Raw genomic sequence first — 14,699 nt, 5'->3', positions numbered from 1 at the left:
TATTAGTAGCACACATACCCACGTCACTCCCTCTGCGGCTTCACTGACAAACCCTTTCTGAGAGTCCTACACTGCCATCTACTGAAAGCATCCCATGCACTTTGTACTGCACCCAACCATATCTGTGAACAAATGGTGGCCCTGAGGCTAGTGTCAAACACACATGGCTCATATATTCATTACATTTGCTGAGACCATCCTAAAATCCATCTAGTCTAATCCCAAATCACTCTAAAATGGTCTGGCCAATACACAGAAGGGGGCAGAAGGCCTATGAGTCTTGTGAAGGAATTGCACTGGATGGTGTTGCCTTCAATATTCATTGAGCACCTGATGCCAAGAACTGTGCATGGCTGCTCTTGCCATAAAGGTGAGAACCACTCACAAGGGGCGGTGAAAAGCCAACTCTTGTAACTTTAAGAATTGAATTTCAGAGTTTTAATCTGGAAATTCAGCTTCTCTAGTGCAGAGAACGCTATTGTACTCATTGAACTAGCAATGCAGCCCCCTTTGACCCACTACAACGCTGATATTTTAAGTGCGAGGGAAGGGGGCGGCAGCAGCAGCCCCAGGATTGCCCCTGGAACTGTGGGTGCAGAAACCTTTTTACAGGGAGAGGGTTGTCATTGGGGGACAGTATGTAGGGCAAGTTCGTGACAGGGGAGGGGATGTAACTGTCTGCCATTATATATGTATTTCCCGGAAAAGTGACATTTCCAAAACTTAAATGAGGGGAGAACGATCTATTCCAGAAATTAAATGGTGCGTTACAGACCAACACTCTGCGCAAAGCCTACTGCGGCTTCTGACCTACCTCCCTGGTCCCCCCATGGGGGTGCCAAAGGGGGTTGCGGCTAGGATGGGGGGCCCTGAAGCAGCAGCCCCTATGGGCCCCGGGCCCCCCGTCCGACGCTTCACCCTTGCTGTTTCCCACTGTTATGTTCCCCAAATGAATTCTGCATCCACTTCATAGTGAAGCCACAGAGGGGCAGCAGCAGTACATACAGGGAACTGCTGCAGGCCGCACTGTGGGATTCTGGGAACAATGGATAGTCAGTCCCAGCACCAGGGAGCAGAGATGGGCTGTACAATACACTCTTACACATAGGATAACACTGTTGTGCCTCTCCCTTCAAGGAACATACGCACTGATCACGTATTGCACTTCTTCTCTTGGTTAACACTTGCAAGTGTGAAACAGGTGGGACTGACATCAAAAAACAATACATTACAATTAATAAATGGTGTGTGTGTCATTAACACACCTTGTAACTAATATGAATAAACCACATACATTAAAGTCTTTTTATATGATGTTTTTGGTCATGAATATTTAAATGTTAAAAGTTTCCCCTTTGCATCAGGCACATAATTATCCAGATAAAATCATTCATCTGCTTCCCAATCTATACCATATTAGTCCCTGATACACTGGGGTAGCTCTAGTTTAAAGGGAAAGTATACCCCCTTTTTCAACTTTAGTGCAGTGAATAGGGCTTGTACTGAACATGTACTTTCGCCTACTGTTTCAATCACAAAAAATATATTTTGTATTTCTTGAAATAAACAGGGAAATTGAAGCTATTCCATGTTTGGACCTTGCAAGCTCTAGTTTTTTCAGTCCACCTTTCACTTCACCTTTACGTTCATTTTTTGTAGGATGTATAGAGTGATATTCTGAGACAGTTTGCAGTTGGTTTTCATCTTTTATTTGTTGTTTTTGAGTTATTTGGCTATTTATTAAGCAGCTCTCCAGTTTGCAATTTCAGCAATCTGATTGCTAGGGTCCAAATTATGCATTGATTTAAAGGATAACATAATGTAAATTGAATATAAGTTCAGCATACACCCATGAAGACAACAATCTGGTTGCTAAGGTCCAAACTATCCTAGCTGCCATGCAATGATTTGGCTGAGAGACTGGAATATGAATAGGAGAGGGTGTGAATAAAAAAAATAAAGTTAAGTAATAAAAAGCAGCAATAACAATACATTTGTAGCCTTACAGCGCATTTGCTTCTAAGTAGAGTCAGTGACCCCCATTAGAAAGCTGGAAAGAGTCTGGGGAAGAAAGCAAATGATTAAAAATCTATAAAAAATGAATAAATAATGAAGACCAATTGAAAAGTTGATTAGAAGTAGCCAATTCTACATGCATTTTAGCTCTTAGCATGTTTAACTAAATCTTAGTTGGGATGAAGTACTAGGTACTGTTTTATTGTTACAGAGAAAAAGGAAATCATTTGTAAAAATTTGAATAAAATTAAGTCTATGGGAGATGGCCTTTCCATAGTTCTGAACTTTCTGGATAACAGGTTTCCAGATAACGGATCCCATACCTGTAGTACAGATATTAAAACCCTGGTTAGCCGATGGTCCCAATACATGTGCAAAAGCCCAGTTACTGCAAAAGAGGTGCAATTCTTTAACAGTTATAGGTAGATGTTCAACTAAGATGCACCCTGCAGAGTGAAGGTAGCAGGCCATAGTTAGAGAAACGGCTCTGCTTCCTTTAATGCCTCTTCTTAATGTCAATGGAAATTTCTCAACAGAAAGGAAATCACTGCAAATCTCTTTGCTAAAGGTCAGACACCCACAATCTCAGCATCCCAATGCACAGGGGACTTTTGCTTTCAAATATAATAAATTACATTCATTTGACTGATCTGTCAATTCAGGAACATGTCAATGAAACTGGAAAGTCTATAAAACTAGTCAATATGAATATACACGGTTACTGGAATGAATATAAACAGTACAGAAGTCAGGAATTATTAATGCTCAGGATTTATTCTCATTGCTTTGTCTCTTATCAACCTCTTCTATTACTTGCCGGTGCTTTAACTAGAATGAGGGGCTCTAGCAAATTACACAATGGCCTCTCTTTCTCTTTTAGATTTGTGTCCAAAATAATGTTTAATAAACGGGAAAAATGATGCATGATTTTCCATCATTGCAGTATTTTGAGCCCTGGACAGTGGTGTAAAGACTCCATAGTCTCAGGTAGGGTTGCCACCTGGCCGGTATTTTACCGGCCTGGCCGGTAAAAATGATGGTTGATCCCAATGTTATTAATAGGGAAAAAAGATAAATATATAGGAAGGCCGGTTTTTTTTTCCAGAAAAGGTTTCTGGGGGCCCGGGAAACAGGGGGGCCCAGACTTTGGGCTCTGCTTCCTCTATAGCTAATTAAAAAAACCTTCTCCCAGTCGCTCTTTTACCTGCGGCGAGAAAGGGGGACGCAAGTTGGGCAGGAGTGGGCGGTATGTGGGTGGGGTGGGAAGTGGGCTGGAGGATGGGGATCAGAGTACGCTGGGCTGGCACACTCTAGTTACGCCACTGGCCCTGGACATATACAGTACAATAAAAACATGCCCAGCAGCAGCAGATCAGAATGTTTTGAGATGATTACCACTTTTTAAAGACAAAGTGAGCGATAAACATCAATTGGTCCTCAAATGGGCAGTGTGTATACATGTAGGCAGTGATATAGGAACTCAAAGTTTCAGATGGGCCTGATGCTGAAAGGTCGATAAAAGTGTGGTTTCACCTTTAAAGGGATACTGTCATGGGAAAAAAAAAAGTTTCAAAATGAATCACTTAATAGTGCTGCTCCAGCAGAATTCTGCACTGAAATCCATTTCTCAAAAGAGCAAACAGATTTTTTATATTCAATTTTGAAATCTGACATGGGGCTAGACATTTTGTCAATTTCCCAGCTGCCCCTGGTCATGTGACTTGTGCCTGCACTTTAGGAGAGAAATGCTTTCTGGCAGGCTGCTGTTTTTCCTTCTCAATGTAACTGAATGTGTCTCAGTGGGACATGGGTTTTTACTATTGAATGTTGTTCTTAGATCTACCAGGCAGCTGTTATCTTGTGTTAGGGAGCTGCTATCTGGTTATCTTCCCATTGTTCTTTTGTTTGGCTAATGGGGGGGGGAAGGGAGGGGGTGATATCACTCCAACTTGCAGTACAGCAGTAAAAAGTGATTGATGTTTATCAGAGCACAAGTCACATGACTTGGGGCAGCTGGGAAATTGACAAAATATCTAGCCCCATGTCAAATTTCAAAATTGAATATAAAAAAATCTGTTTGCTCTTTTGAGAAATGGATTTCAGTGCAGAATTAACTGATTCATTTTGGAAAAAAATTTTTTCCCATGACAGTATCCCTTTAAGTTAACTGTTAGTATGCTGTAGAATGGCTAATTCTCAGCAACTTTTCAAATGGTCTCCAGATTTTTTTTTATAGTTTTTGAGTTATTTTCCTACTTCTTCTGACACCTTCCAGCTTTCAAATGTTGGTCACCGACCTCATCTTAAAAACAAATGCTCTGTAAGGCTACACATTTATTGTTATTGCTACTTTGTATTACTCCTCTTTCTATTCAGGCCTCTCCTATTCATATTCCAGTCTCAATATTCAAACCAATGCATGGTTGCTAGGGGAATTTAGACCCTAGCAACCAGATTGCTGAGATTGTTAACCGGAGAGCTGCTGAATAAAAAGCTAAATAACAAGTCAAAAAACACAAAGAATAAAAAATGAAGACCAAATGCAAATTGTCTCGGAATATCATTCTCTACAGCTTACTAAAAGTTAATTTAAAGGTAAACAACCTTAATAATGCTCTCATTGATTCAAGAAGGACTTGTGTGGTTTCCCCCGGGTATTTTGGTTTTCTCCCACAGGCCAAAAGTGATAATGATTATAATAATAATAATGACATATGTAATAGGGCCATTAGACTGTAAGCTCCACTGGAGCAGGGCTTGAAGTAAATGATGTTTAATCCATGTTAAAGCACTGTCGGAATTATATAAACCAAGAGTTATACTATTAAGCCTATTGGCAAACGTGATATAATCCCTTTATATCCCTTATAGAGATAAGATAAAAGCAAGCAAGTACTGTAAGAACATAATTAATGGGTGCAGCATAGCTCTGCCTTGAAACAGAAAACTACTCACAATTGAAGATTAGAAGGACGAGATCTTATGGAAAGATCCTATCCCTTTAAGTGTCTGGTTAAATTTGGCTGTAGCACAGTTGGAGAGGCCTATGAGTCATGGAATTATTTCATGAGCGCTTGTTTGTTCAAGTCTATGTAAGCAAGACACTGGGCACACAGGGGTATAGTGACTCAGTAGCATTGTACAGAATACAATGGTATGCCTTTTCACTAGCAAATGTGCTACCTCCACGGGCAAACATCTAGAAAGATCCAGTGACTCTGCACTGGCTTCTTTCTCTGGTTTTCTCCATTGGGAAAAATGGCTACCCATGTTCCATGCCCAGCGTCGGACTGGGGGTAGGGTTGCCACCTTTTCTGGAAAAAATAATTTTTTCCCCTATTAATAACATGGGATCAACCATCCTTTTTACCGGCCAGGTGGCAACAGGCCCGGATTTGTGGAAAGGCCACCTAGGCCCGGGCCTAAGGCAGCAGGATTTTAGGGGGGCGGCATGCTGCCCAACCACACCCACATTGGTTCAAAAACACTGGGGATGCGCAGAAGATACAATAATTTTGTAAATTTCCCATGCCCAATGCACATTGCTCAGGTCCCGATTATGAAGATTTGCATGAATAAAGGGGGGCACGGGTGACGAACGGCAGTGGGCCTAGGGGCGCCCGTTATGTAAATCCAGCCCTGGGGGCAACCCTAACTGGGGGGCCCAGGGCCCACCGGGCCTGCAGCCTCAGGGGCCCCCTCACTATCCCCTGGGTCCCCCAAGCATGAAGTCCTCTCTGCACTCCCCTGCGCACACACGTACCTCTTTCTAGCACGCAGGGTCGGATTGGGCCGGCAGGCGACCCACAGGGTGGGTCTGCACTGGCCCGTGCTGTCTCCCAATCTCCTCCTCTGGTCCCAATCACAGCCGCAACTAGAGGTACACATGGGGGCCCGGATGAGGGGTGGGGTAGCACCTGGGGCAGGGGGGACTGGAGGGGGGTTGCGCCTAGGGTTGCCACCTGGCCGGTATTTTGCTGGTAAAAATTATGCTTTATGCCAATGTTATTAATAGGAAAAAAACAGCAAGAATTTAGGAAGGCCGGCAATTTTTTCCAGAAAAGGTGGCAACCCTAGTTGCGCCTGGGGATGTGGGGCCTGGAGGGGGGCCCTGTGTCAGAAGCCCCAGGGGGCATCGGACCCTCCAGTCGACACTGCTAGCGCATCAGCATGAACAGGTTTAGGGAAGGAGTGCAGGGCGCGGGACTGGGCCGACGAGGCCCAAAAGAGCTGGGGCCCACCAGGTTTTTTCCCGGTGTCCCCCCCAGCCCAGTCTGACTCTGTCCATGCTATGTACCGGTAGCTAATGTTCCTTCTAATTTCTTCTTGGCCATGTGAGGAAAAAATCTCTTTTGTGTGTACTTCTTAGACTTGTGTATGCACTTTTAAAAAATTTGTACATATCAAAATAATGTGTTTTCATGCAGAATTCTTTGTGTGCACCAGAATTTATTGTGTGTGCTCTCCTCAAAATTTGTGTGCGCACAGCTTAGAGGGAACAGTGCCGGCAGCCTGTCCTTGCTAGGCTTCTTTTGAGCCAAAGCCTTGGGGCAGTTAGTGTTCTTATATCTGGGCCAATTTATTCTTCTGTCACAAGCTACTGCTATTCTCCCAAATAATATATATATAAATTCGAATATAATGTTGTTGGAACATTGGAAACCATCATGTGCCATGCTAGTGGGCTTCCTGAAACAAGAACATGTTGGACATAGTGACAGCAAGAATGAGCCAACAAAACACCTTCTGGACTTGATAGACCAAGTGAGATAGCAAATCCTAATGATTGTTGATTCCAGATTATTGACATCATTTATGAAGCAAATAAAAAATTTTTAAGCAATGCAAAATGCCCCAAAAAGTTGCTTCTTAGTCCTGGCAGTCTGAGTTATTGATAGTGTAACAATTGAAAAGCAGTCTTTGCCCAAACCCAACATGGACTGGTAAGAACCTATACCAATGCTATATAAACATAGATAATATATATGAGCCTGAATATCTTGTAAATGCTATCCTAATAATCAGTGCTTCGTGATGTCATAAGTTATAATTGGTGCTTAGTGTTACATGATGCAATGTACCATGTGTATTGTATAATGAATAAAGTACCCCCTATTGTACAATATAAGAATATTATAACTCCTCATATTTTCCAACAAGGGGTACTTTATTTATTATAATACACACATTTTAGTGATTCATGGGAGACAAATTACATCACTAAGCTCCGTTTTTAACTGATGACACTAAGAGCCATTTATAAGGATATAATTTACAGGCTATTCATGGCTTTTGTGTATTATAAAAAAATAACATACCCCATGTTAAAAAATATAAGGTTATTAGACATCACCTTGGAGTTCCATGACTTGTATATAAAAGCAATCAAGCTCCTTATATTTTACAATAGGGGTACAGTATTCCATATTATATATATATATATATATCTATATATATCTATATATCTATATATATCTATATATATATATATATATATATATATATATATATATATATATATATATGGTCATGGCTCATCTATCATCTTCCTTAAAGAGGTGTCTCAGCTTAATTTTTTGTATGTTATAAAATGGTTCATTCTAAGCAACTTTTCAATTGGTCTTCATTATTTATTATTAATAGTTCGTTTTTAATTATTTGCTGACTTTAGTAAGGGCAGGGGCACATGGGCAGATTCGGGGAGATTTAGTCTCCTGGCGACAATTCGCCTCTTCTTCGGGGTGACAATCTCCTGGAACTGCCTTCCCCCTGACTTTCACCTGCTATAATGAGAAAACTCCAGCACAATGGCACTCACGGCGCTTCGATTTCCGAAGTTGCCTCACGAGGAAACTTCGGGCAACTTCGGAAATCGAAATGCGTCGAGTGCATTGCTGCAGGCGATTTTTCATTTTAGCAAGCGGAAGGCAAAGGGAAGGCATTTCGGGGAGATTGTCTCCTCGAAGAAGAGGCAATTAGTCAGCAGGCCCTAATCTGCCCGTGTGCCCCTGCCGTAAGTCTACAAATGTATGTTGTAATGTATTGTTATTGCTACTTTCTATTCGGGCCCTCTCCTATTTATAGTTATCAGTTATGGAGTGCTCAAACCCTTAATTACACACCCGAAAAGGGTGTCAGATGCTCAAACTGGATAACCTTTGCCTGCCCTTCAGGTCTTGCATTCTATGTGAAATAAAACCAGTAGTACTCTGATAAAGGTGAAAAATGAATCCGTGGTTTAATTAGCCCATATGCATACAAATTAAGGGCAACGTTTCGGCCTCCACTGAGCCCTTTATCAAGCTTTGGAGCCTGAAACGTTTATAGACCAGTCTCTTATGGGGAACTAAATTAAAATTTAATATAAGCTTCATTATACTGACATAAGGAACTTCTGAATACAATGAATTAAATATTTTGCATAGTTTCTGAAATAATCAAGTTTATCTTCACTATTCCTCTCTCTGCATCTGTTTCTCTTCATTCAGGAGTTGGGTGTATGCTGAAGCTTATATTAAATTTTAATTTTTGTGATAGTTCCCCTTTAAATCAATGCATAATTTGGACCCTAACAACCAGATGGATGAAACTGCAAACTGGAGAGCTGCTGAATAAAAAGCTAAATAACTTAAAAACCACAAATTAGAAAAAAATTAAAACCAATTGCAAAGTGTCTCAAAATATCACTCTCTATATCATGGTAAAAGTTAATTTAAAGGTGAACAACCCCTTTAACTTTACAACAGGGGAGTAAAGTATTGAAACTTTCCAACCTCTATAAAAGCCACTGCCAAACAAGGACAAAAACATTTCATTTCAGACAGGACTTCTGTGTTTGAAATTCACTTTTAGCCCACACTGATACTTGGAAGCCGAAATATTCCACGCTGCTGGCCTGACGCTGCCCGCGACTGAATGCGGAATATAATTAGAGCACCACAACATTTCCAGCAGGAAAAGCGCTGACCTCATCACTCTGACAGGGAGCAGAAGGGGTCAGGTCTGGGTGCAGCAGAACATGGAATTTAGGGGAGGCAACTCTGGAGAGAACATGACTGTTGAAATGTTCTCGTGGCAGCCAGGGATGAATGCTATTTAAAGTTTGGACGCACTAGTGGGTTTTTTTTTCCTTTGTGGAACAATTTCACAACATTGTTTCTGCTTGTAGAACATCACTAGGAAAGGATTATCCCACCCTAATTATCCCACAAGCAGGGTCTCACTCCTCTTGCAATAAATATATGCAAGCTATGAAGCTGTGTTTAGTAACAGTGATGTAACTAGATGTTCTGGGCCCCACAGCAAATTAATTTTAGGACCCCCAAAGAGGCTAAATAGATGGAATAATAGATTATAGTATGTAAAGAAAAGAGACTAGGAGAATAGAGGTTGAGTGAGGAGAAGAAGAATAATAGTATTGAGAGTGGGCCCCTGGTCTAAAGTGTTTTTGGTGGACCTCTGGTCTAAGGTTTTTGGGTGGGCCCCTGATGTCCCAGTCCAACACTGAGTATTTTAAGTACACAGACGCCCAGTGTCGTAACTACCTATGCAGGGCCCGAGACATAGGGGCCCAAGTGACTTCAATGATTCTTATAATACACCAATTATTATCAATAACTCATCCTTAAAAACACTCGGTGAGGTCATCAGTTAGAATGTGATATCACTGGTGTTACACAATACTGAAATGAGTGTGTAACAAAGTATCCAAACTTCCTAAACTAGTTCCACAACCAGTATAAAAGCACTGCAACCTCATGCCTATATATGGTTATGGAATTTATTGGTGACTACTAATGTCCTTATATTTTACAAGGGGGGAAGGGTACAAGCATTGTTCTCATATTCTCCTGGCAGGAGAAGTTTAAGGCTGCACATCTGAGATCAATTAATTGTAATAATGAGGTTGATGACAGGGATGACTCTCATCTAGTCGCCTTATTAATTGCAGTGAAGAGTAGCATCTAGTTACCACTAGAGATGGTGCTGTGCTACTGAAATCTATACAGGTATGGGATCCGTTATCCGGAAATCCATTATTGAGAAAGCTCTGAAGTACAGGATGACCATTTCCCATAGACTACGTTTTAATCAAATAATGAAAATGTTTAAACATGATTTCCTTATTCTCTGTAAAATTAAAACAGTACCTTGTACTTGATCCCAAGTAAGTTATAATTAATATCTCATTGGAAGCAAAATAATCTTTGGGTTTAATTAATGCTTACATCAGTGGTGAAACTAGATGATACCGGGCCCCACAGCAAATTAATTTTAGGGCCCCCAACATATCCAACGGTTGACCTGTTTTACAAATATATTTAGGGCCTCATAGGGCCCCCTGTACCTCCTGGCCCCCCTACAGCAAGATCTGCTTCCTCTGTAGACTTAAGGCATGGAGATCCAAATTACAGAAAGACATCTTCTCAGGAATACCTCAGGTCCTAAGCATTCTGGATAACAGGTCCCATACCTGTACACATCAGTTCTGACATCTGGTCCTTCCAGCAAAAAGTTACAGGCCATCCAGCAAAAAGTTTCCAACAAACCTTGAGGAGGATAATAATACTGCACATATACTGAAACTGAGCATCAGTTGGGACCCCCCCATGGGGTCCTCTGTAGTCCTTTTATACAATAATATATGCCCACAGTGAACTCTACATATGCAATAAACACTTAATACAGGCAAGGGTTCACAGTTCCCTGGATTTAACCAGTATAAACGGTGGTGTAACTAGATATTACTGGGCCCCACAGCAAATTCTTTTTCAGGTCCCCAAAATATCTAGAGGTTGACCTGTTTTACCAATAATTGAAACTGTATATGCATTGGGGCCCCTATAGCTGTTGGGCCCCCCAGCCACAGGGTCTTCTTCCTCTGTAGTTACATCCCTGAGTAAGTTATAGGTTCATTATTTCTATTACTTATATATGATATAAAGCTGCTTCTCCTGGGGGGGGGGGGGGATTACGATGCTTGGGTTACAGCAATGAAGTAAAATAAGCTCTGCAAAGGTTTATTGAACCTACAACACTCTCAAACAAAAACCTAAACAAAAAACATTATAATTATAACTAGAAATGGGTTTTAAAGGGCAGATGATGCCAGTGATTGTAACACACGCTACAGAGAATAAATACTAACATGAGGATGAAAAGAAGCCTGTGTAAGGGAGAGCTGTGAGGCATTAGAGCCATTTTATATTGGGGTGTTTTTATGGCCCCTGGCTTGAATTCATATGCTGCGCCTCCGGTGCTGTAATATGGCAGTTCCTATGCTCCAGATCTGAACACAAGTTTACAGAGTGTAAATGTGGCCCTTAAAAAAACAAGTGTTTCCTGCAAGATAAGCTAATCTGCTCCATAAATTCTCAGCGCAACAATATACATACTGAAAGGGCTAAAGGATTTTGGAACTGGGTAGTTCTGAGTATGATTTAGTAACTATTAACCCTTTATGTGCCACCAGTTGAAACCATACACCTTATTTATTGTCCCTGTATTTAAAATACACAGTAATGTAAGTGGGCACAGCTTACTGTAAATCCAGTGCATTCTTTATCTGCAGCCATATTGCTTGGCTCGGATGAGCAATCTTCCATAGACTCTCATAACCAGAGCATGTTTTTGGATCGCTCGGGTTGCCGGTGTCATTTATAGGGTAGGCTAAACAGCCAATATATACAAAATAGATAATATTTTTATTAATACCAGCCCAGTCTGAGGGCCATAAATTGCACAGCAAAGGCAAACAATATGGCAGCTCCCATGTACATATAAGCAGTAAAGCTCGGAACGTCCACTGATACGAATATTTTATTGGACACTAAGTGGTAGTTAAATAGTTACATAGTTAAATCAGGTTGAAAAAAGACAAAGTCCATCAAGTTCAACCCCTCCAAATGAAAACCCAGCATCCTACACACACCCCTCCATACTTTCATGTAAATTATATATACCCATACCCATACTAACTAGTAAGTAGAGTAAGTAGACAAGTAATGCAGAGTACCTAGTGGCATATACCAGAACATGCTGCTAAGCTATAATGCTGTAGCACTGAATTGTTCTGTATACTACATACTACAGCTGATCCAATTGGTGACATGTAAACCCTATTTCCTCATAGATAAGAGGCTAAACTGAGGTCTTGAGCATCTTTATGTCACTGGGAGCAGCAGAGGAATTCTATGCATAACAGCCATGAATTATACCCTTATAGACAGTGCTTAGTGATGTCATCATTGGTGTCGACGATGTCAGTTTGAAGCTTTTGTATTATACAAAAGACTATATCTATGTTGTCAAATATAAGGATATTAATAACACGGGGTACATTTAACTATCCTGATATTTAACAACATGGGGTGCATTATGTCCTATGTAAATGGTACTTGGTGATGTCATCATATATATTCCATGCTTAGTGATGTCACACAACTCCAGCCATAAGTTAATTAAATACTAAGAGTTCACTGATTGATTTAAAATATGTATATGGTCATGAAACCCCTCAGTAAGTAATAGGTATATATGTTGCAACAGGAGGCACATGATTATGCACAGGGTTCCCTCACAATGGGAAAGCTATGGGTAAAGATTAGGCAAGCCTTAGTAATAGACCAGGAAGATGTGCACTCACCTTACAGAGAATAAAATGGGCAATTATTCCCCGGTTACACAGTCATTTACTGGGAATAAGAAAAAACAAAAGTGGAATTTGTTTATTCCTTTCTGTTCTTTGGTTCTGACTCTTGAAACAGTGCCATAGAACTAGAAGTCAGTTATTGATCAGCTGGCTTCTTATGCATTGTTTCAGAAGTCAGAACCAGGCAGTCATATGTAGACTAACTGCCTGCTGCTGCCCCAGAAGGCACACAAAGTCACCGGCTGAGCTTTTTGTTTTGAGAAGTAACAGCAAATTGTAGGGATTTTTTCCTAGTTTGTTTGTTGTGCCCTGCAGCCTCGTTGCCAAGCAGTACATATAGATCCAGTGTATGCAGGCACTGGGAACATTTCCACGGCTCAATGAAACAATCTTCTGAATGCAGCCGTATCCGACAGCCTCCACACCCCTTGTTCATATACAAGCTCCCAGCAAAGCACAAGGAACAAGCGCTCCGGCAGCTCAGTTATAAACTTTAGAGACAGTCCAACAAACACAAAGCACAACTGTTACAACTATTAGGTGCAGGAACTGTCCAACACTGTCTGTCCCATCTGTGAGGATCCAGCAACGTGCAGCAGTCACAGAACTGTCACCCACTAAAGGTGCAACATTGTGCAGGTACCTCAAAGAACTGTCACAGCAATGAGCTGCAGGAGGTACTTGGATCTAGGATCTAGGGTATAAACCAACCCAGCCAAGACAGCAGTGAGGTGTAGCCAGCATACACACGCACACTTACAAATGGAGTCATATCACTACAGTGGATGCATCTTTAAAAAGCACCACAATGTTCAGGCATCCTCCTCAATGTCAGACACACAAGTAATATACAAAGGCACCACAATGTTCAGGCATCCTCCTCAATGTCAGACACACAAGTAGAAAGCAATGTGCAGGCAGCCCACTCAGCACTGATCACCAGCCAACGATCTACTGGTAGATTCCGGTCTATCTTTTGGGCATGTTTCAGCATTAAAGCAGAGACTACAGTGTTCAGGAAACCTACACTGCACAGGTAAGCCACAGACAGACAGAGAAGAGCAGGGCAGCTCCCTGGGTCCCCCTTACCTTGTGAGTCCCAAGCTACAGAAGAGATCAGCTGTGCCTGTGTCCTACTCTGCACAGAGGGGAATGCCTCGCAAGTGGTGCTGTCAATAGAATGACACCCCCTTGATCTGTCTTTCCTCTCTGCCTCTCAGATTGAGAAAGCCTTAATTGGTAAAATAGCAAAGAGAAAGGGGGGCGGTGGTGGAGGATGAGTTTTGTTGGGAACTCCGCCCCCCCCTTAAGCTTTGGGATGAGGTCAGCCTTCATTTTCTCAGAAGCCTGAATTTCTGCACAGCCTCAAGGCAGAGAGGGGGAAAAAACGGGATGCCTGCTCCTAAGGAATTTAACCCCTTCCACCCCGCAGAGCCAGGGCCACCTCCCTTGAGAACTTAGTATCTTACCCCTCCAGGCAGAACCCTTATCAGTAAATACTGCATTATTAGCACTGATTTAAGTTGATTTCATTCATTTTTGGAGATCTCCCCCCCCCACTGCAGAAAACAGGACAGCTGCTGCAGGACATCTTAGGGCAATCACTTCGCAATGACTGTTGCTGTGCTCCATAAAATGGCATAGTCCAGGGATGTCCAAAAGGTAGACCGGGATCTACCAGTAGATCGTTAGCTGATGATCAAGACACTGTCAACAAACAGCTTGTCTAAATCATCCTCCTGTTTCATGATTTTCATTCAGATATTTATTAGGTTAAGGTTACATAAGAAAAAGTTGTTTGTTAAATATAACAATATACATTTTCACATAAATCAATATTTAAGTAATATTTCCATGGAACAGAATGCTAATAATGCTTTTATGGGATGTCATCACTAAAAGTAGACCTTGCATTAGCAAAGTATGGACACTCCTGGGATAGACCTTAATCAATGTTTCCTCCTCGGCCCCCTGTAAAAGCATAGCGCTTCCATTTGGTTAAAGTTATGTACAGTTATAACTCAGATGCCGT

The 14,699-nt window shown here is 41.5% G+C and overlaps 1 protein-coding gene across 3 annotated transcripts in view; it reads right to left on the bottom strand.

Annotated features, from left to right (window-relative positions):
* Positions 1-13,896, bottom strand: part of LOC108699999 (filamin-A) — a 70,147-nt gene extending 56,251 nt beyond the window's left edge. For all 3 annotated transcript variants that reach the window (XM_041575000.1, XM_041575001.1, XM_041575002.1), the window contains exon 1: positions 13,757-13,896. The gene's annotated coding sequence lies outside the window, so the exon portion shown is untranslated. The remainder of the gene's footprint in view (positions 1-13,756) is intronic.
* Positions 13,897-14,699: the final 803 nt, after the last annotated feature.

Source organism: Xenopus laevis, chromosome 8S (assembly GCF_017654675.1).
Source record: "Xenopus laevis strain J_2021 chromosome 8S, Xenopus_laevis_v10.1, whole genome shotgun sequence".
Taxonomy (NCBI): Eukaryota; Metazoa; Chordata; class Amphibia; order Anura; family Pipidae; genus Xenopus; species Xenopus laevis.
This window is presented reverse-complemented; position numbering and strand designations above follow the sequence as displayed.